Source organism: Schistocerca cancellata, chromosome 3, assembly GCF_023864275.1.
Source record: "Schistocerca cancellata isolate TAMUIC-IGC-003103 chromosome 3, iqSchCanc2.1, whole genome shotgun sequence".
NCBI classification, from domain to species: Eukaryota; Metazoa; Arthropoda; class Insecta; order Orthoptera; family Acrididae; genus Schistocerca; species Schistocerca cancellata.
Window position 1 is genome coordinate 149,912,324 of NC_064628.1, and position 21,874 is coordinate 149,934,197.

Consider the following 21,874-nt stretch of genomic DNA (forward strand, 5'->3'; position numbering starts at 1 on the left):
CACAAGACGGCGTTCATACGACTCTTGTGCTTTCTTTAAAGCCGCCTCTCTCTTCGAAAATTTTCGCACCGCACTAGTTTATTCACCTCACCCTAACAGTGCAAACTCTTGTCGATATATCGCCACTTTCATGCATACTTCCTCTTTCGTTTCACTTTGCGTCTAGCTTGATACCCGCCCAAGAGCTGCTGATATATAATACTCGCAATAAATGTGTTTCTCTCTGTATCTCTTTTCGCCTATCACGAGTATTGCTTTTCCTCACATGGCAATTATGAAAACACCCACAGCTAAACAAACACTTACACTCAGCGCCACGTCCATACTATCAATCATACGCCAGTAATTTCACAGCTACTTGCTCCACTAATACATTTCTTATGTCTACTGTTAAACAGATGAAGAATCAAAGTATACAACAAGTCTCTGTGAACATCACTGTCAGGACATTTTACAGACCTACGCATACCATGCCAATCTTTATGCTTCAACTATGATGGCCATGTGCTATGAATAAAGAAATTTCTCATAAAATAACAATTTTACGACTACTCCGACAAGCTCCTTACTAAAATGCTAGATGTTTAGCAATCTCCCCCCCCCCCCCTCAAAAAATCATCTCAGAATAATCTCAAGCAGTGCTTACATCCCATGAGCACTTCTTTGCAAACAAAACCACAAACTACTTTTTATACTAGCTTCCTTGTCACAGTGAACAGGAAACTAATGCTAGTGCCTCAGTTTACTAAAAAGCTTTTTTCGCTTGCAACAAATAAACTACCAACTTGAACCACTTGGATTTTCAGACACACACAGAAAACTTAATTCCACAGAAATTTAGGAGTAACAGTGGTTACCTCACATTTTCACACACACTCAAATAGCTACTTCTGTGCACTTCACACAATGTTCTCATCGTGTTCCACCAGAGAACACAGTTATCACTATGAATGGATTCTGGTAAAAGAGCATTAAAAAAAAAACAAACAGCCTGATCAAAGTGATTATCTGCCAATATCATGTCACTCTATACCCGAGGGAAACTAGAATGCAGGGAAAGGAGCTTTGTTGTGAGCAATGTGTTGGTATTTCATCATTTACTGGCCAAAGTCTTCTCAAGCCAAGTATGCACCAGCTCTGTCTATGGCTGGGTCAATCAAGAGCCCCTATCAATTTTACTTAAAAGACAAGCAGCATCAACAACTCACAGGAGGCACTGAACATTTATACCATTATCTGCACCACCTTCCACTCATTTACTGAAGAAGAAACTGCAAAGTCTGGCCAATTTTGTACACAAGTAATCTTGAAAACATTGGAGTCAACAGCAGATACATAGTTTCCAAGACTGTAGCTAGGAACAACCCTTCCATTTCAAGATTTATCTCTCACTGAGACACATCATACCCAAACTACAACTACCAGGAAATTGCTACTCAATTCATCTCTAGCTATCTATGTCATATTCAACAACTGTCTCTTTCTCACCTAAATCTTCTACAAAACTGAGTACACTGTTATGAACAAAGAACCAATGCCACATTATGGCAACAAGCCAGTGCCACTAATATCCACTCTATTGAAAACAATTGAAATGCTCATCCTGCCCAACTAACCACCATCTACAGCCCAAATCTCACTCACATCATACCTACAAATCACAAACTTGTGCGGTAAAAATAATTTTGGGTTTCAAAACACAATCTACTAATCACATACTAGTATTTATTACAAAGCCTCTCAATTCATCATTCACTTCCAAATATCGGCTTATATGCTGTTGTGCAACTGCAGTGCAAGTAAACACCCTCAAATCATCTAGAACTGAGATGCGGAAAGGGTTCACCAAGAGTTTCCAGGACAATAAATAGCGCTCTCTCTCTCTCTCTTTACACAATCGCCTAACACACTGCAAGCCATTTCAGGGCAAATGTACTTGTTTCATTATACTACGAAACGGCCAATTGCATTTTCAAATTAAAAAAGCATCTACCTGATCCAACGTGATCCGCTACTCCACGCCCTTCATTCTCACAACACAACCTACCTCTTGCTAATTACATTACGTTTTACTTGTGATTATGGCTCAGCAATAGCCGAGCACTACGAAAAATACCTTATAGACTCATTTAATGTTCCCCTCCACGGAAATCTTTAGTAAAAGGCGAAAGATTTATTCGTTTTGAAGGGAAACCAGAGTGCCGATCAAAGCCCTCACTTCAATACTTATGGCTGCTTCTCTATTGCTTCTCCGCGAGAACACGGAAAATTCTTTCCGTCTTGTCTACTTCTCTACCGTCAACAGACTTCCAGTGCCATGCAAGCACACACCCCAAACTAACTGTCAGCGCTGAAATACGTGTCTGCCAAATGTCGTCGATATTACTCTTTAGATAACTATTTTCATCATTTCTGTCACCATTCAAGCTGCTTCATTACCTCACCTGCCGACAGATGGCAGCACGCCTAATTCCTCTCGGCGACCCACCGTCAGACACACAACTAACTGCCCGCACTGCTCTGCATCTAACACTAATCTCTCTCCTCCCCACCACACTCGTTCACTGAAAAAACAGGCAACTAGATAGTTCTTTGAACGCAAAACTAGGCCACATCAGACGCAACCTGTATGTAGATGTATGGTGCAAGGGAAATATCCCCCTGCTCCCACACAACTAATTAATACTAGTTGACAACAGAAATAAAATTTCTGTCGATAGTATTTGAACCAGTCTTATTCATTTGCGAATTCCATGCATTCCTTCTTGCAGATAACAGTGCCTTGCAAATCACTCAATTCATGTTTGCTAGCCAAACGCGCTCCTCCTAAATGTTCCGTACATCATGCATTAGTGCTGATTATCAAGACTGTGTTGTGTGTCAGCCGTTTATGGTCATCAATTGCACTCTTCTTGTGTTGCTCACTCATTCTTGTAACTCAAAAGTACGTCGTTGTCATCCAAGCCTAGCACTTGGAGCAGGCCAAATCAAATGGCTCGTCCCCGTGCCACTCGAGAAACTCCCACAAGGCTTTCATGACATGTCGCAATCAAAGTCCTTCCACAACCTGTAGCGACATTGCTGCAACGACGCGGGTCCCGATACCAAAAGTATGACTTATGCTTGCTTCTATTCTATATAATAAAACCACCACTCGGAAAGCGCTATTCCCTTCCCACATCCCTCAGAATGTGGTGAACGATCATCGATTACAACCAAGATGCGATGAATCTCGATCGCAAGCCTCACGCTCAGGGACAGTGCTACCACTCATCATCGTGGTTACGTCTACTCCAGCTTTGAACTAGAGAGAGTTGAAGACATACTACAGAAATGATCCTGTGAAGTATGATCTTGCTAGCAAGCTATCACCGCTCGCTACTTATGCCACGAGACCGTCAACACGCCCTACGAGAATACGACACACTCTTCACATTTCGCGATTTACTTATCGAAGAATTTCTTAAGCTCGGACATTCTGCAAAGAACCTACTTCTACTCTTACTTGGCCGCCATGATCTCACTCAGCTATTTTGTGCGCTACCAGTGCTTCTTGTCTTCCGAAATGAGAGACCATTGCCTCACGCGAGACTGTATGTAAACACCGCTTGCACCTCCGGCCGCTAGATGGGGGCCTGGGGCACATACAGTAGCATCCTATGGCGCAAGCAGACATGCCAAATAGCCACTGAAAGACAAACACACAAGACGGCGTTCATACGACTCTTGTACTTTCTTTAAAGCCGCCTCTCTCTTCGAAAATTTTCGCACCGCACTAGTTTATTCACCTCACCCTAACAGTGCAAACTCTTGTCGATATATCGCCACTTTCATGCATACTTCCTCTTTCGTTTCACTTTGCGTCTAGCTTGATACCCGCCCAAGAGCTGCTGATATATAATACTCGCAATAAATGTGTTTCTCTCTGTATCTCTTTTCGCCTATCACGAGTATTGCTTTTCCTCACATGGCAATTATGAAAACACCCACAGCTAAACAAACACTTACACTCAGCGCCACGTCCATACTATCAATCATACGCCAGTAATTTCACAGCTACTTGCTCCACTAATACATTTCTTATGTCTACTGTTAAACAGATGAAGAATCAAAGTATACAACAAGTCTCTGTGAACATCACTGTCAGGACATTTTACAGACCTACGCATACCATGCCAATCTTTATGCTTCAACTATGATGGCCATGTGCTATGAATAAAGAAATTTCTCATAAAATAACAATTTTACGACTACTCCGACAAGCTCCTTACTAAAATGCTAGATGTTTAGCAATCTCCCCCCCCCCCCTCAAAAAATCATCTCAGAATAATCTCAAGCAGTGCTTACATCCCATGAGCACTTCTTTGCAAACAAAACCACAAACTACTTTTTATACTAGCTTCCTTGTCACAGTGAACAGGAAACTAATGCTAGTGCCTCAGTTTACTAAAAAGCTTTTTTCGCTTGCAACAAATAAACTACCAACTTGAACCACTTGGATTTTCAGACACACACAGAAAACTTAATTCCACAGAAATTTAGGAGTAACAGTGGTTACCTCACATTTTCACACACACTCAAATAGCTACTTCTGTGCACTTCACACAATGTTCTCATCGTGTTCCACCAGAGAACACACTTATCACTATGAATGGATTCTGGTAAAAGAGCATTAAAAAAAAAACAAACAGCCTGATCAAAGTGATTATCTGCCAATATCATGTCACTCTATACCCGAGGGAAACTAGAATGCAGGGAAAGGAGCTTTGTTGTGAGCAATGTGTTGGTATTTCATCATTTACTGGCCAAAGTCTTCTCAAGCCAAGTATGCACCAGCTCTGTCTATGGCTGGGTCAATCAAGAGCCCCTATCAATTTTACTTAAAAGACAAGCAGCATCAACAACTCACAGGAGGCACTGAACATTTATACCATTATCTGCACCACCTTCCACTGATTTACTGAAGAAGAAACTGCAAAGTCTGGCCAATTTTGTACACAAGTAATCTTGAAAACATTGGAGTCAACAGCAGATACATAGTTTCCAAGACTGTAGCTAGGAACAACCCTTCCATTTCAAGATTTATCTCTCACTGAGACACATCATACCCAAACTACAACTACCAGGAAATTGCTACTCAATTCATCTCTAGCTATCTATGTCATATTCAACAACTGTCTCTTTCTCACCTAAATCTTCTACAAAACTGAGTACACTGTTATGAACAAAGAACCAATGCCACATTATGGCAACAAGCCAGTGCCACTAATATCCACTCTATTGAAAACAATTGAAATGCTCATCCTGCCCAACTAACCACCATCTACAGCCCAAATCTCACTCACATCATACCTACAAATCACAAACTTGTGCGGTAAAAATAATTTTGGGTTTCAAAACACAATCTACTAATCACATACTAGTATTTATTACAAAGCCTCTCAATTCATCATTCACTTCCAAATATCGGCTTATATGCTGTTGTGCAACTGCAGTGCAAGTAAACACCCTCAAATCATCTAGAACTGAGATGCGGAAAGGGTTCACCAAGAGTTTCCAGGACAATAAATAGCGCTCTCTCTCTCTCTCTTTACACAATCGCCTAACACACTGCAAGCCATTTCAGGGCAAATGTACTTGTTTCATTATACTACGAAACGGCCAATTGCATTTTCAAATTAAAAAAGCATCTACCTGATCCAACGTGATCCGCTACTCCACGCCCTTCATTCTCACAACACAACCTACCTCTTGCTAATTACATTACGTTTTACTTGTGATTATGGCTCAGCAATAGCCGAGCACTACGAAAAATACCTTATAGACTCATTTAATGTTCCCCTCCACGGAAATCTTTAGTAAAAGGCGAAAGATTTATTCGTTTTGAAGGGAAACCAGAGTGCCGATCAAAGCCCTCACTTCAATACTTATGGCTGCTTCTCTATTGCTTCTCCGCGAGAACGCGGAAAATTCTTTCCGTCTTGTCTACTTCTCTACCGTCAACAGACTTCCAGTGCCATGCAAGCACACACCCCAAACTAACTGTCAGCGCTGAAATACGTGTCTGCCAAATGTCGTCGATATTACTCTTTAGATAACTATTTTCATCATTTCTGTCACCATTCAAGCTGCTTCATTACCTCACCTGCCGACAGATGGCAGCACGCCTAATTCCTCTCGGCGACCCACCGTCAGACACACAACTAACTGCCCGCACTGCTCTGCATCTAACACTAATCTCTCTCCTCCCCACCACACTCGTTCACTGAAAAAACAGGCAACTAGATAGTTCTTTGAACGCAAAACTAGGCCACATCAGACGCAACCTGTATGTAGATGTATGGTGCAAGGGAAATATCCCCCTGCTCCCACACAACTAATTAATACTAGTTGACAACAGAAATAAAATTTCTGTCGATAGTATTTGAACCAGTCTTATTCATTTGCGAATTCCATGCATTCCTTCTTGCAGATAACAGTGCCTTGCAAATCACTCAATTCATGTTTGCTAGCCAAACGCGCTCCTCCTAAATGTTCCGTACATCATGCATTAGTGCTGATTATCAAGACTGTGTTGTGTGTCAGCCGTTTATGGTCATCAATTGCACTCTTCTTGTGTTGCTCACTTCATTCTTGTAACTCAAAAGTACGTCGTTGTCATCCAAGCCTAGCACTTGGAGCAGGCCAAATCAAATGGCTCGTCCCCGTGCCACTCGAGAAACTCCCACAAGGCTTTCATGACATGTCGCAATCAAAGTCCTTCCACAACCTGTAGCGACATTGCTGCAACGACGCGGGTCCCGATACCAAAAGTATGACTTATGCTTGCTTCTATTCTATATAATAAAACCACCACTCGGAAAGCGCTATTCCCTTCCCACATCCCTCAGAATGTGGTGAACGATCATCGATTACAACCAAGATGCGATGAATCTCGATCGCAAGCCTCACGCTCAGGGACAGTGCTACCACTCATCATCGTGGTTACGTCTACTCCAGCTTTGAACTAGAGAGAGTTGAAGACATACTACAGAAATGATCCTGTGAAGTATGATCTTGCTAGCAAGCTATCACCGCTCGCTACTTATGCCACGAGACCGTCAACACGCCCTACGAGAATACGACACACTCTTCACATTTCGCGATTTACTTATCGAAGAATTTCTTAAGCTCGGACATTCTGCAAAGAACCTACTTCTACTCTTACTTGGCCGCCATGATCTCACTCAGCTATTTTGTGCGCTACCAGTGCTTCTTGTCTTCCGAAATGAGAGACCATTGCCTCACGCGAGACTGTATGTAAACACCGCTTGCACCTCCGGCCGCTAGATGGGGGCCTGGGGCACATACAGTAGCATCCTATGGCGCAAGCAGACATGCCAAATAGCCACTGAAAGACAAACACACAAGACGGCGTTCATACGACTCTTGTGCTTTCTTTAAAGCCGCCTCTCTCTTCGAAAATTTTCGCACCGCACTAGTTTATTCACCTCACCCTAACAGTGCAAACTCTTGTCGATATATCGCCACTTTCATGCATACTTCCTCTTTCGTTTCACTTTGCGTCTAGCTTGATACCCGCCCAAGAGCTGCTGATATATAATACTCGCAATAAATGTGTTTCTCTCTGTATCTCTTTTCGCCTATCACGAGTATTGCTTTTCCTCACATGGCAATTATGAAAACACCCACAGCTAAACAAACACTTACACTCAGCGCCACGTCCATACTATCAATCATACGCCAGTAATTTCACAGCTACTTGCTCCACTAATACATTTCTTATGTCTACTGTTAAACAGATGAAGAATCAAAGTATACAACAAGTCTCTGTGAACATCACTGTCAGGACATTTTACAGACCTACGCATACCATGCCAATCTTTATGCTTCAACTATGATGGCCATGTGCTATGAATAAAGAAATTTCTCATAAAATAACAATTTCACGACTACTCCGACAAGCTCCTTACTAAAATGCTAGATGTTTAGCAATCTCCCCCCCCCCCCCCTCAAAAAATCATCTCAGAATAATCTCAAGCAGTGCTTACATCCCATGAGCACTTCTTTGCAAACAAAACCACAAACTACTTTTTATACTAGCTTCCTTGTCACAGTGAACAGGAAACTAATGCTAGTGCCTCAGTTTACTAAAAAGCTTTTTTCGCTTGCAACAAATAAACTACCAACTTGAACCACTTGGATTTTCAGACACACACAGAAAACTTAATTCCACAGAAATTTAGGAGTAACAGTGGTTACCTCACATTTTCACACACACTCAAATAGCTACTTCTGTGCACTTCACACAATGTTCTCATCGTGTTCCACCAGAGAACACAGTTATCACTATGAATGGATTCTGGTAAAAGAGCATTAAAAAAAAAACAAACAGCCTGATCAAAGTGATTATCTGCCAATATCATGTCACTCTATACCCGAGGGAAACTAGAATGCAGGGAAAGGAGCTTTGTTGTGAGCAATGTGTTGGTATTTCATCATTTACTGGCCAAAGTCTTCTCAAGCCAAGTATGCACCAGCTCTGTCTATGGCTGGGTCAATCAAGAGCCCCTATCAATTTTACTTAAAAGACAAGCAGCATCAACAACTCACAGGAGGCACTGAACATTTATACCATTATCTGCACCACCTTCCACTGATTTACTGAAGAAGAAACTGCAAAGTCTGGCCAATTTTGTACACAAGTAATCTTGAAAACATTGGAGTCAACAGCAGATACATAGTTTCCAAGACTGTAGCTAGGAACAACCCTTCCATTTCAAGATTTATCTCTCACTGAGACACATCATACCCAAACTACAACTACCAGGAAATTGCTACTCAATTCATCTCTAGCTATCTATGTCATATTCAACAACTGTCTCTTTCTCACCTAAATCTTCTACAAAACTGAGTACACTGTTATGAACAAAGAACCAATGCCACATTATGGCAACAAGCCAGTGCCACTAATATCCACTCTATTGAAAACAATTGAAATGCTCATCCTGCCCAACTAACCACCATCTACAGCCCAAATCTCACTCACATCATACCTACAAATCACAAACTTGTGCGGTAAAAATAATTTTGGGTTTCAAAACACAATCTACTAATCACATACTAGTATTTATTACAAAGCCTCTCAATTCATCATTCACTTCCAAATATCGGCTTATATGCTGTTGTGCAACTGCAGTGCAAGTAAACACCCTCAAATCATCTAGAACTGAGATGCGGAAAGGGTTCACCAAGAGTTTCCAGGACAATAAATAGCGCTCTCTCTCTCTCTCTTTACACAATCGCCTAACACACTGCAAGCCATTTCAGGGCAAATGTACTTGTTTCATTATACTACGAAACGGCCAATTGCATTTTCAAATTAAAAAAGCATCTACCTGATCCAACGTGATCCGCTACTCCACGCCCTTCATTCTCACAACACAACCTACCTCTTGCTAATTACATTACGTTTTACTTGTGATTATGGCTCAGCAATAGCCGAGCACTACGAAAAATACCTTATAGACTCATTTAATGTTCCCCTCCACGGAAATCTTTAGTAAAAGGCGAAAGATTTATTCGTTTTGAAGGGAAACCAGAGTGCCGATCAAAGCCCTCACTTCAATACTTATGGCTGCTTCTCTATTGCTTCTCCGCGAGAACACGGAAAATTCTTTCCGTCTTGTCTACTTCTCTACCGTCAACAGACTTCCAGTGCCATGCAAGCACACACCCCAAACTAACTGTCAGCGCTGAAATACGTGTCTGCCAAATGTCGTCGATATTACTCTTTAGATAACTATTTTCATCATTTCTGTCACCATTCAAGCTGCTTCATTACCTCACCTGCCGACAGATGGCAGCACGCCTAATTCCTCTCGGCGACCCACCGTCAGACACACAACTAACTGCCCGCACTGCTCTGCATCTAACACTAATCTCTCTCCTCCCCACCACACTCGTTCACTGAAAAAACAGGCAACTAGATAGTTCTTTGAACGCAAAACTAGGCCACATCAGACGCAACCTGTATGTAGATGTATGGTGCAAGGGAAATATCCCCCTGCTCTCACACAACTAATTAATACTAGTTGACAACAGAAATAAAATTTCTGTCGATAGTATTTGAACCAGTCTTATTCATTTGCGAATTCCATGCATTCCTTCTTGCAGATAACAGTGCCTTGCAAATCACTCAATTCATGTTTGCTAGCCAAACGCGCTCCTCCTAAATGTTCCGTACATCATGCATTAGTGCTGATTATCAAGACTGTGTTGTGTGTCAGCCGTTTATGGTCATCAATTGCACTCTTCTTGTGTTGCTCACTCATTCTTGTAACTCAAAAGTACGTCGTTGTCATCCAAGCCTAGCACTTGGAGCAGGCCAAATCAAATGGCTCGTCCCCGTGCCACTCGAGAAACTCCCACAAGGCTTTCATGACATGTCGCAATCAAAGTCCTTCCACAACCTGTAGCGACATTGCTGCAACGACGCGGGTCCCGATACCAAAAGTATGACTTATGCTTGCTTCTATTCTATATAATAAAACCACCACTCGGAAAGCGCTATTCCCTTCCCACATCCCTCAGAATGTGGTGAACGATCATCGATTACAACCAAGATGCGATGAATCTCGATCGCAAGCCTCACGCTCAGGGACAGTGCTACCACTCATCATCGTGGTTACGTCTACTCCAGCTTTGAACTAGAGAGAGTTGAAGACATACTACAGAAATGATCCTGTGAAGTATGATCTTGCTAGCAAGCTATCACCGCTCGCTACTTATGCCACGAGACCGTCAACACGCCCTACGAGAATACGACACACTCTTCACATTTCGCGATTTACTTATCGAAGAATTTCTTAAGCTCGGACATTCTGCAAAGAACCTACTTCTACTCTTACTTGGCCGCCATGATCTCACTCAGCTATTTTGTGCGCTACCAGTGCTTCTTGTCTTCCGAAATGAGAGACCATTGCCTCACGCGAGACTGTATGTAAACACCGCTTGCACCTCCGGCCGCTAGATGGGGGCCTGGGGCACATACAGTAGCATCCTATGGCGCAAGCAGACATGCCAAATAGCCACTGAAAGACAAACACACAAGACGGCGTTCATACGACTCTTGTGCTTTCTTTAAAGCCGCCTCTCTCTTCGAAAATTTTCGCACCGCACTAGTTTATTCACCTCACCCTAACAGTGCAAACTCTTGTCGATATATCGCCACTTTCATGCATACTTCCTCTTTCGTTTCACTTTGCGTCTAGCTTGATACCCGCCCAAGAGCTGCTGATATATAATACTCGCAATAAATGTGTTTCTCTCTGTATCTCTTTTCGCCTATCACGAGTATTGCTTTTCCTCACATGGCAATTATGAAAACACCCACAGCTAAACAAACACTTACACTCAGCGCCACGTCCATACTATCAATCATACGCCAGTAATTTCACAGCTACTTGCTCCACTAATACATTTCTTATGTCTACTGTTAAACAGATGAAGAATCAAAGTATACAACAAGTCTCTGTGAACATCACTGTCAGGACATTTTACAGACCTACGCATACCATGCCAATCTTTATGCTTCAACTATGATGGCCATGTGCTATGAATAAAGAAATTTCTCATAAAATAACAATTTTACGACTACTCCGACAAGCTCCTTACTAAAATGCTAGATGTTTAGCAATCTCCCCCCCCCCCCTCAAAAAATCATCTCAGAATAATCTCAAGCAGTGCTTACATCCCATGAGCACTTCTTTGCAAACAAAACCACAAACTACTTTTTATACTAGCTTCCTTGTCACAGTGAACAGGAAACTAATGCTAGTGCCTCAGTTTACTAAAAAGCTTTTTTCGCTTGCAACAAATAAACTACCAACTTGAACCACTTGGATTTTCAGACACACACAGAAAACTTAATTCCACAGAAATTTAGGAGTAACAGTGGTTACCTCACATTTTCACACACACTCAAATAGCTACTTCTGTGCACTTCACACAATGTTCTCATCGTGTTCCACCAGAGAACACAGTTATCACTATGAATGGATTCTGGTAAAAGAGCATTAAAAAAAAAAAAACAGCCTGATCAAAGTGATTATCTGCCAATATCATGTCACTCTATACCCGAGGGAAACTAGAATGCAGGGAAAGGAGCTTTGTTGTGAGCAATGTGTTGGTATTTCATCATTTACTGGCCAAAGTCTTCTCAAGCCAAGTATGCACCAGCTCTGTCTATGGCTGGGTCAATCAAGAGCCCCTATCAATTTTACTTAAAAGACAAGCAGCATCAACAACTCACAGGAGGCACTGAACATTTATACCATTATCTGCACCACCTTCCACTGATTTACTGAAGAAGAAACTGCAAAGTCTGGCCAATTTTGTACACAAGTAATCTTGAAAACATTGGAGTCAACAGCAGATACATAGTTTCCAAGACTGTAGCTAGGAACAACCCTTCCATTTCAAGATTTATCTCTCACTGAGACACATCATACCCAAACTACAACTACCAGGAAATTGCTACTCAATTCATCTCTAGCTATCTATGTCATATTCAACAACTGTCTCTTTCTCACCTAAATCTTCTACAAAACTGAGTACACTGTTATGAACAAAGAACCAATGCCACATTATGGCAACAAGCCAGTGCCACTAATATCCACTCTATTGAAAACAATTGAAATGCTCATCCTGCCCAACTAACCACCATCTACAGCCCAAATCTCACTCACATCATACCTACAAATCACAAACTTGTGCGGTAAAAATAATTTTGGGTTTCAAAACACAATCTACTAATCACATACTAGTATTTATTACAAAGCCTCTCAATTCATCATTCACTTCCAAATATCGGCTTATATGCTGTTGTGCAACTGCAGTGCAAGTAAACACCCTCAAATCATCTAGAACTGAGATGCGGAAAGGGTTCACCAAGAGTTTCCAGGACAATAAATAGCGCTCTCTCTCTCTCTCTCTCTCTCTTTACACAATCGCCTAACACACTGCAAGCCATTTCAGGGCAAATGTACTTGTTTCATTATACTACGAAACGGCCAATTGCATTTTCAAATTAAAAAAGCATCTACCTGATCCAACGTGATCCGCTACTCCACGCCCTTCATTCTCACAACACAACCTACCTCTTGCTAATTACATTACGTTTTACTTGTGATTATGGCTCAGCAATAGCCGAGCACTACGAAAAATACCTTATAGACTCATTTAATGTTCCCCTCCACGGAAATCTTTAGTAAAAGGCGAAAGATTTATTCGTTTTGAAGGGAAACCAGAGTGCCGATCAAAGCCCTCACTTCAATACTTATGGCTGCTTCTCTATTGCTTCTCCGCGAGAACACGGAAAATTCTTTCCGTCTTGTCTACTTCTCTACCGTCAACAGACTTCCAGTGCCATGCAAGCACACACCCCAAACTAACTGTCAGCGCTGAAATACGTGTCTGCCAAATGTCGTCGATATTACTCTTTAGATAACTATTTTCATCATTTCTGTCACCATTCAAGCTGCTTCATTACCTCACCTGCCGACAGATGGCAGCACGCCTAATTCCTCTCGGCGACCCACCGTCAGACACACAACTAACTGCCCGCACTGCTCTGCATCTAACACTAATCTCTCTCCTCCCCACCACACTCGTTCACTGAAAAAACAGGCAACTAGATAGTTCTTTGAACGCAAAACTAGGCCACATCAGACGCAACCTGTATGTAGATGTATGGTGCAAGGGAAATATCCCCCTGCTCCCACACAACTAATTAATACTAGTTGACAACAGAAATAAAATTTCTGTCGATAGTATTTGAACCAGTCTTATTCATTTGCGAATTCCATGCATTCCTTCTTGCAGATAACAGTGCCTTGCAAATCACTCAATTCATGTTTGCTAGCCAAACGCGCTCCTCCTAAATGTTCCGTACATCATGCATTAGTGCTGATTATCAAGACTGTGTTGTGTGTCAGCCGTTTATGGTCATCAATTGCACTCTTCTTGTGTTGCTCACTCATTCTTGTAACTCAAAAGTACGTCGTTGTCATCCAAGCCTAGCACTTGGAGCAGGCCAAATCAAATGGCTCGTCCCCGTGCCACTCGAGAAACTCCCACAAGGCTTTCATGACATGTCGCAATCAAAGTCCTTCCACAACCTGTAGCGACATTGCTGCAACGACGCGGGTCCCGATACCAAAAGTATGACTTATGCTTGCTTCTATTCTATATAATAAAACCACCACTCGGAAAGCGCTATTCCCTTCCCACATCCCTCAGAATGTGGTGAACGATCATCGATTACAACCAAGATGCGATGAATCTCGATCGCAAGCCTCACGCTCAGGGACAGTGCTACCACTCATCATCGTGGTTACGTCTACTCCAGCTTTGAACTAGAGAGAGTTGAAGACATACTACAGAAATGATCCTGTGAAGTATGATCTTGCTAGCAAGCTATCACCGCTCGCTACTTATGCCACGAGACCGTCAACACGCCCTACGAGAATACGACACACTCTTCACATTTCGCGATTTACTTATCGAAGAATTTCTTAAGCTCGGACATTCTGCAAAGAACCTACTTCTACTCTTACTTGGCCGCCATGATCTCACTCAGCTATTTTGTGCGCTACCAGTGCTTCTTGTCTTCCGAAATGAGAGACCATTGCCTCACGCGAGACTGTATGTAAACACCGCTTGCACCTCCGGCCGCTAGATGGGGGCCTGGGGCACATACAGTAGCATCCTATGGCGCAAGCAGACATGCCAAATAGCCACTGAGAGACAAACACACAAGACGGCGTTCATACGACTCTTGTGCTTTCTTTAAAGCCGCCTCTCTCTTCGAAAATTTTCGCACCGCACTAGTTTATTCACCTCACCCTAACAGTGCAAACTCTTGTCGATATATCGCCACTTTCATGCATACTTCCTCTTTCGTTTCACTTTGCGTCTAGCTTGATACCCGCCCAAGAGCTGCTGATATATAATACTCGCAATAAATGTGTTTCTCTCTGTATCTCTTTTCGCCTATCACGAGTATTGCTTTTCCTCACATGGCAATTATGAAAACACCCACAGCTAAACAAACACTTACACTCAGCGCCACGTCCATACTATCAATCATACGCCAGTAATTTCACAGCTACTTGCTCCACTAATACATTTCTTATGTCTACTGTTAAACAGATGAAGAATCAAAGTATACAACAAGTCTCTGTGAACATCACTGTCAGGACATTTTACAGACCTACGCATACCATGCCAATCTTTATGCTTCAACTATGATGGCCATGTGCTATGAATAAAGAAATTTCTCATAAAATAACAATTTTACGACTACTCCGACAAGCTCCTTACTAAAATGCTAGATGTTTAGCAATCTCCCCCCCCCCCCCCTCAAAAAATCATCTCAGAATAATCTCAAGCAGTGCTTACATCCCATGAGCACTTCTTTGCAAACAAAACCACAAACTACTTTTTATACTAGCTTCCTTGTCACAGTGAACAGGAAACTAATGCTAGTGCCTCAGTTTACTAAAAAGCTTTTTTCGCTTGCAACAAATAAACTACCAACTTGAACCACTTGGATTTTCAGACACACACAGAAAACTTAATTCCACAGAAATTTAGGAGTAACAGTGGTTACCTCACATTTTCACACACACTCAAATAGCTACTTCTGTGCACTTCACACAATGTTCTCATCGTGTTCCACCAGAGAACACAGTTATCACTATGAATGGATTCTGGTAAAAGAGCATTAAAAAAAAAAAAAAAACATCCTGATCAAAGTGATTATCTGCCAATATCATGTCACTCTATACCCGAGGGAAACTAGAATGCAGGGAAAGGAGCTTTGTTGTGAGCAATGTGTTGGTATTTCATCATTTACTGGCCAAAGTCTTCTCAAGCCAAGTATGCACCAGCTCTGTCTATGGCTGGGTCAATCAAGAGCCCCTATCAATTTTACTTAAAAGACAAGCAGCATCAACAACTCACAGGAGGCACTGAACATTTATACCATTATCTGCACCACCTTCCACTGATTTACTGAAGAAGAAACTGCAAAGTCTGGCCAATTTTGTACACAAGTAATCTTGAAAACATTGGAGTCAACAGCAGATACATAGTTTCCAAGACTGTAGCTAGGAACAACCCTTCCATTTCAAGATTTATCTCTCACTGAGACACATCATACCCAAACTACAACTACCAGGAAATTGCTACTCAATTCATCTCTAGCTATCTATGTCATATTCAACAACTGTCTCTTTCTCACCTAAATCTTCTACAAAACTGAGTACACTGTTATGAACAAAGAACCAATGCCACATTATGGCAACAAGCCAGTGCCACTAATATCCACTCTATTGAAAACAATTGAAATGCTCATCCTGCCCAACTAACCACCATCTACAGCCCAAATCTCACTCACATCATACCTACAAATCACAAACTTGTGCGGTAAAAATAATTTTGGGTTTCAAAACACAATCTACTAATCACATACTAGTATTTATTACAAAGCCTCTCAATTCATCATTCACTTCCAAATATCGGCTTATATGCTGTTGTGCAACTGCAGTGCAAGTAAACACCCTCAAATCATCTAGAACTGAGATGCGGAAAGGGTTCACCAAGAGTTTCCAGGACAATAAATAGCGCTCTCTCTCTCTCTCTTTACACAATCGCCTAACACACTGCAAGCCATTTCAGGGCAAATGTACTTGTTTCATTATACTACGAAACGGCCAATTGCATTTTCAAATTAAAAAAGCATCTACCTGATCCAACGTGATCCGCTACTCCACGCCCTTCATTCTCACAACACAACCTACCTCTTGCTAATTACATTACGTTTTACTTGTGATTATGGCTCAGCAATAGCCGAGCACTACGAAAAATACCTTATAGACTCATTTAATGTTCCTCTCCACGGAAATCTTTAGTAAAAGGCGAAAGATTTATTCGTTTTGAAGGGAAACCAGAGTGCCGATCAAAGCTTTTTTTTTTTTTTTTTTTTCTTTATTGTAATTTAAACACCTATACAGGTGGGCTGGCAGCAGCATGGTTCGCCGCTCTTCAGCCTTTAGTTGAACAATAAACATGATAGTGAGGTGATATACAAAAAAGACGGCGGGCAAAAACATGGAGATACAAAAAAAACAAGAGACAAGAAGCCGTTCACGTTGGACGAAAAAACACTAACACTGGGAAACATGGCGCACAAAACACGGAGAACGGCGACGCCACACGTGAACAGTTGAGTCGGGACTGCACGAAACACAAAACGATGCACACACACTAAACACTGGTGGCGATGGTCTCCGGCGCGCGAATGTTCACTGAGCGTGTACGAGTCCGGGGACCTGCCAAGAGGGGGGTGGAGGAGGAGGAAGGGGAGATGGGAGAGGGGAGAGCAGAGATGCCATGGGCAAAGGAGAGAGGGGGAGGGAGGAAGGGGGAGGGGAAGCCCGGAGGAGAGGGCAGGAGGGAGGGGGAAAGGAAAGAGAAGGGAAGGGAAAGGGGGGGAGGGAGGGTGCCGAAAGGAAAGGACACAGGAGGGGGGGGGGGAAGGATCAAAGTTGATAGGAGGGGTAGATGCAGGGGAGGAGGACATCATCAGGGAGGGGGAGCTGGCGGAAGCCACCTTGGGAGAGGGTATGGAGGGTGGAGAGATGGAGACCAGGCGGGACATGGGAGTACAGGCGCGGCAGCGGGCGGGGGTGGGAGAGGATCGGGGAGACGAGCGGGTGAGGAGGATCGAGTTTACGGGAGGTGTATAGGATTCGTATCCTTTCGAGGAAGAGGAGGAGGTGGGGGAAGGGGATAAGGTCATACAGGATCCGCGTGGGGGAAGGGAGACGGATGCGATAGGCAAGGCGGAGAGCATGGCGTTCAAGGATTTGGAGGGATTTATAAAAGGAAGGGGGGGCGGAGATCCAGGCGGGATGGGCGTAACAGAGGATAGGGCGGATGAGGGACTTATAGGTGTGGAGGATGGTGGAGGGGTCCAGACCCCACGTTCGGCCGGAAAGGAGCTTGAGGAGACGGAGTCGGGAACGTGCCTTGGCTTGGATTGTCTGGAGATGGGGAGTCCAGGAGAGGCGACGGTCGAGGGTGACGCCAAGGTACTTAAGGGTGGGGGTGAGAGCGATGGGACGGCCATAAACGGTGAGATAGAAATCAAGGAGGCGGAAGGAGGGAGTGGTTTTGCCTACAATGATCGCCTGGGTTTTGGAAGGATTGACCTTGAGCAACCACTGGTTGCACCAAGCGGTGAACCGGTCAAGATGGGATTGGAGAAGGTGTTGGGAGCGTCGCAGGGTGGGGGCAAGGGCAAGGAAGGCGGTGTCATCGGCAAACTGGAGAAGGTGGACGGGGGGTGACGGCGGCGGCATGTCCGCCGTGTACAACAAGTACAGAAGGGGGGAGAGGACGGAGCCTTGGGGCACACCGGCGGAGGGGAAAAAGGTGTAGGAATCAGTGTTATGGATGGTGACATGGGAAGGACGGCGGGAGAGAAAGGAACCGATCAGACGAACGTAGTTAATGGGAAGGGCGAAGGTTTGGAGCTTGAAGAGGAGACCGGAATGCCATACGCGGTCATATGCGCGTTCGAGGTCAAGAGAGAGGAAGATTGCGGAGCGACGGGAATTGAGCTGTTCGGAAAGGAGATGAGTGAGGTGAAGGAGAAGATCGTCGGAAGAGAAGGACGGCCGAAAGCCACACTGGGTAACGGGGAGGAGGCGGTGCTGGCGGAGATGCTGGTGGATGCGGCGGGTGAGGATAGATTCCAGGACCTTGCTGAAGACCGAGGTAAGGCTGATGGGACGGTAGGAGGAAACGGCGGACGGCGGTTTGCCAGGTTTGAGGAACATGAGGATACGGGAGGTTTTCCACAGGTCGGGGTAGTAACCAGTGGACAGGACTACATTGTAGAGCCTGGCCAGGGTGGAGAGAAAAGAGACAGGAGCTTCACGAAGGTGACGGTAGGTGACACGATCGTGACCAGGAGCGGTGTTGCGTTTGGTGCGGAGTGTAGTAATGAGATCCTGTGTAGTGATGGGGGCGTTAAGTTCCGTGTGTGGAATGTTGTCCAAGTACTGGAAACCAGGAGCGAGGGGAGGGACAGAGGTGTCAGTTCGATCGCGGATATCTGGGAAGAGGGAGTAATCGAACTGGGGATCATCAGGGATGGAAAACACATCGGACAGGTAGGAGGCAAAGTGATTGGCCTTACTAAGGGCGTCAGGGAAGGGGTGATCATCGTGGAGAAGAGGATAGTAGGGGGAGGGTTTGGTTCCGGTAAGGCGACGGAAGGCGGTCCAGAACTTGGACGAGTTTACGGGGAGGGTAGCATTTAAACGGGTGCATGTCTGTCGCCAGTCCCGGCGTTTCGTAGCCGCGAGCAAATTTCGAATGTGTCGCTGTAGTTGCCGGGTGGCGTCGTAGGGTGTCCGGGTCACGCGTGCGGAGGAAGGCACGGTAGAGACGACGGGATTCACGGAGGAGGAGGACGGCCTGTGGTGGTAAGGTAGGACGGTGAGGGTGGATTGCAACAGTAGGGACGTGGGCCTCCACGGCCTCAGACAAGGTCTGCTGGAGAAAGGAGGCGGCATGGGTGACATCATCGGGACGGCGGTAGGCGAGAGGGTGGCTATCGACCTGAGCGGAGAGGGTATCCCGGTAGGCATTCCAGTCGGCACGGGAATAGTCATGGATGTACTTAGGGGGAGGGTCATGACGAGGGTCGGGGCGGGGGGTGACGGCCGTCTGAAACGGTGAGGAGGACAGGGAGATGGTCGCTACCAATAGGCTCCAGGACATCCACCGTAATGCGACCAAGGAGGTTGGGGGAGGAGAGAATAACATCGGGAGTGGAGTTGGATTCGGGACGGGTGTGCTGGGGGATGGGGATGAGGTCGCCTTGAAGGGAGGAGAGGAACCGATGCCACCGCCGTAGCTGGGCAGCGGAGCGACTATGGATGTTGAGGTCGGCGGCGATCACATAGGAGGAGAAGGTACGGTCGATGTGGGAGAGGAAGTCGAAAGGAAGAGGGGCGTTGGGGCGGACATAGATGGTGGCACAGGTAACGGTAAGGCCGGGGAAGAAGAGACTAAGGATCAGGTGTTCGGTGGGGTCGGGAAGGAGAGGTTGGAGCCGAACAGGGATCTGGCGGTGGTGGCCAATGGCAACTCCGCCACGCGCAACTGGGAGGGGATTATCGGAGCGGTGGAGGAGATAGGGGGAGGTGTGGATGGAGTGGTGGGGTTGGAGGAAGGTTTCATTGAGAAGGAAGGCATCCACACGGTGGGTAGCAAGGGTGTGCAGGAAGAGGTTCTTGTTGGCGGGAAGGGAGCGGATATTGCTGAAAAGGATACGATGCTGTCGCGCCATGATAAGGATTTAGACGAGGGTGTCAAGGCGGGAGAAGGTGAAATGGGCCTGGTTATTGGAATAGGTGGCGTACATTTTAAGGTGGAATATGGAACGGGCAGCGAGGGAGATCTGTTGGAGGGTGTGGGGGCGCTGAAAGGGATGGACGTTTTGGAGGACAATGGTGAGGAACCTGATGATGTCCTCAGCAGTGGGGGGGGGACGAAGGGAATTGCCAGGAGGGGTGGGGGCGTCCAGGGGACGGACAGGGACGGTGAGTTCAGGGGTGGTGGGAGGGGGCCGGGCTTTACACTTTTGGGAGTAGGTAGGGTGGGGGAGGCTGCAGGTATTACAGGAGGGAGGAGATTGGAGGTTGGGGCACTGCCGGAGGAAGTGCGCTTGGCGACAATGCGGGCATGTGGGGGCCTCGCGGCACTCGGCTGTTGTGTGTGCATTGTAGCGCAGACATCTCTGGCAGCGCAGGGATTGAGGGGGGGAACGGGAGGGGTCAACTTTGTACCGCTGATTGAAGAGGAGGGCACCCTCCTTCAGGAGACGGTCAATGGAGGGGGCGTCCTCTGAGAAAACCCGCATAAGGCGGGTGGGGCCGGTCGCGTTGAAGATGCGGCGGACTGCCCGCACCTCCAGGGTGGGATGGGCCTTCAGCTCCGCCAGCACCTCCTCCTCCGTGATCGACGGGCTAAGCCGAGTGATCACGGCGGTGAGGGTCGGCGGGCGACGCGGGGGTTGGGGTTGGCGGGTAGGAGATGGGGAGGGAGCAGGGGTGAGGGAGGCGTGAGGACCAAAACGGGTGATGGGGAGGCGGGAGAGGATGTCAGTATGGAGGGTCGGGCTGGGGGAGGAGATAAGAACAGAATCCCGTCTGGGAGTAAGGAGAGAGATGGGGGCGCCTGGGAAATGTTGGCGGAGGAGGAGGGAGAGATTCCGGGCCTCGAGGAAAGAAGGATCGGGACGGGACAGGAGATATTTGTAGAGACCGGGGGGGGAGGAGGAGGAGGAGGAGGAGGGAGCGGGGCCTGGTGGGGAGACGTCCATGGCATTTTGGGGTGGGGATGGGGGGCGGGGTGGAGCCTTTTTAGGAGTAGAGGAAGTGGAGGCGCCACTAGGGCGTTTGACAGCGGCAGATGGGCGGGTGGTGACAGGAGGGACAGGAACGATGGGGAGGTGGTGGGAAGGGACAGGTCCCGGCACGGACGCAGCAGTCGGCGCCGGAGGAAGTGACTGTGACGGTGCAGGCGAATGTGGCAGTGATGGCGATGGCGACGATGATGATGACGGCGGTGGCGATGGCGATGGCGACGGCGACGGGGAGAGCTGGGCGTGGGCAGTGGCCCGACGGGCCACCACCCTAGCCGGAGCCGCAGTGACAGGCTGGGGGAGTGGGGGGAAGGGATCAGAACGAGAGGAGGAAGCGGGAGAGGGGGCGACAAAGAGCGAGGGCGAAGG

General features: G+C 45.8%; 9 non-coding genes across 9 annotated transcripts; all 9 read right to left on the bottom strand.

The window, feature by feature from the left end:
• Positions 1-2,083: 2,083 nt before the first annotated feature.
• Positions 2,084-2,202, bottom strand: LOC126178613 (U5 spliceosomal RNA). The gene has a single exon (XR_007536498.1). It is a non-coding gene; the product is annotated as a U5 spliceosomal RNA (small nuclear RNA).
• Positions 2,203-3,149: 947 nt separating this feature from the next.
• On the bottom strand, positions 3,150-3,356 carry LOC126178528 (small nucleolar RNA U3). The gene has a single exon (XR_007536418.1). It is a non-coding gene; the product is annotated as a small nucleolar RNA U3 (small nucleolar RNA).
• Positions 3,357-5,784: 2,428 nt separating this feature from the next.
• On the bottom strand, positions 5,785-5,903 carry LOC126178614 (U5 spliceosomal RNA). The gene has a single exon (XR_007536499.1). It is a non-coding gene; the product is annotated as a U5 spliceosomal RNA (small nuclear RNA).
• Positions 5,904-6,851: 948 nt separating this feature from the next.
• Positions 6,852-7,058, bottom strand: LOC126178529 (small nucleolar RNA U3). Its single transcript, XR_007536420.1, has one exon. It is a non-coding gene; the product is annotated as a small nucleolar RNA U3 (small nucleolar RNA).
• Positions 7,059-9,488: 2,430 nt separating this feature from the next.
• On the bottom strand, positions 9,489-9,607 carry LOC126178615 (U5 spliceosomal RNA). The gene has a single exon (XR_007536500.1). It is a non-coding gene; the product is annotated as a U5 spliceosomal RNA (small nuclear RNA).
• Positions 9,608-10,554: 947 nt separating this feature from the next.
• On the bottom strand, positions 10,555-10,761 carry LOC126178530 (small nucleolar RNA U3). Its single transcript, XR_007536421.1, has one exon. It is a non-coding gene; the product is annotated as a small nucleolar RNA U3 (small nucleolar RNA).
• Positions 10,762-13,196: 2,435 nt separating this feature from the next.
• LOC126178616 (U5 spliceosomal RNA) lies at positions 13,197-13,315 on the bottom strand. Its single transcript, XR_007536501.1, has one exon. It is a non-coding gene; the product is annotated as a U5 spliceosomal RNA (small nuclear RNA).
• A 947-nt stretch (positions 13,316-14,262) lies between these two features.
• LOC126178532 (small nucleolar RNA U3) lies at positions 14,263-14,469 on the bottom strand. The gene has a single exon (XR_007536423.1). It is a non-coding gene; the product is annotated as a small nucleolar RNA U3 (small nucleolar RNA).
• Positions 14,470-16,901: 2,432 nt separating this feature from the next.
• On the bottom strand, positions 16,902-17,020 carry LOC126178651 (U5 spliceosomal RNA). The gene has a single exon (XR_007536536.1). It is a non-coding gene; the product is annotated as a U5 spliceosomal RNA (small nuclear RNA).
• Between the last annotated feature and the right edge of the window lie 4,854 nt (positions 17,021-21,874).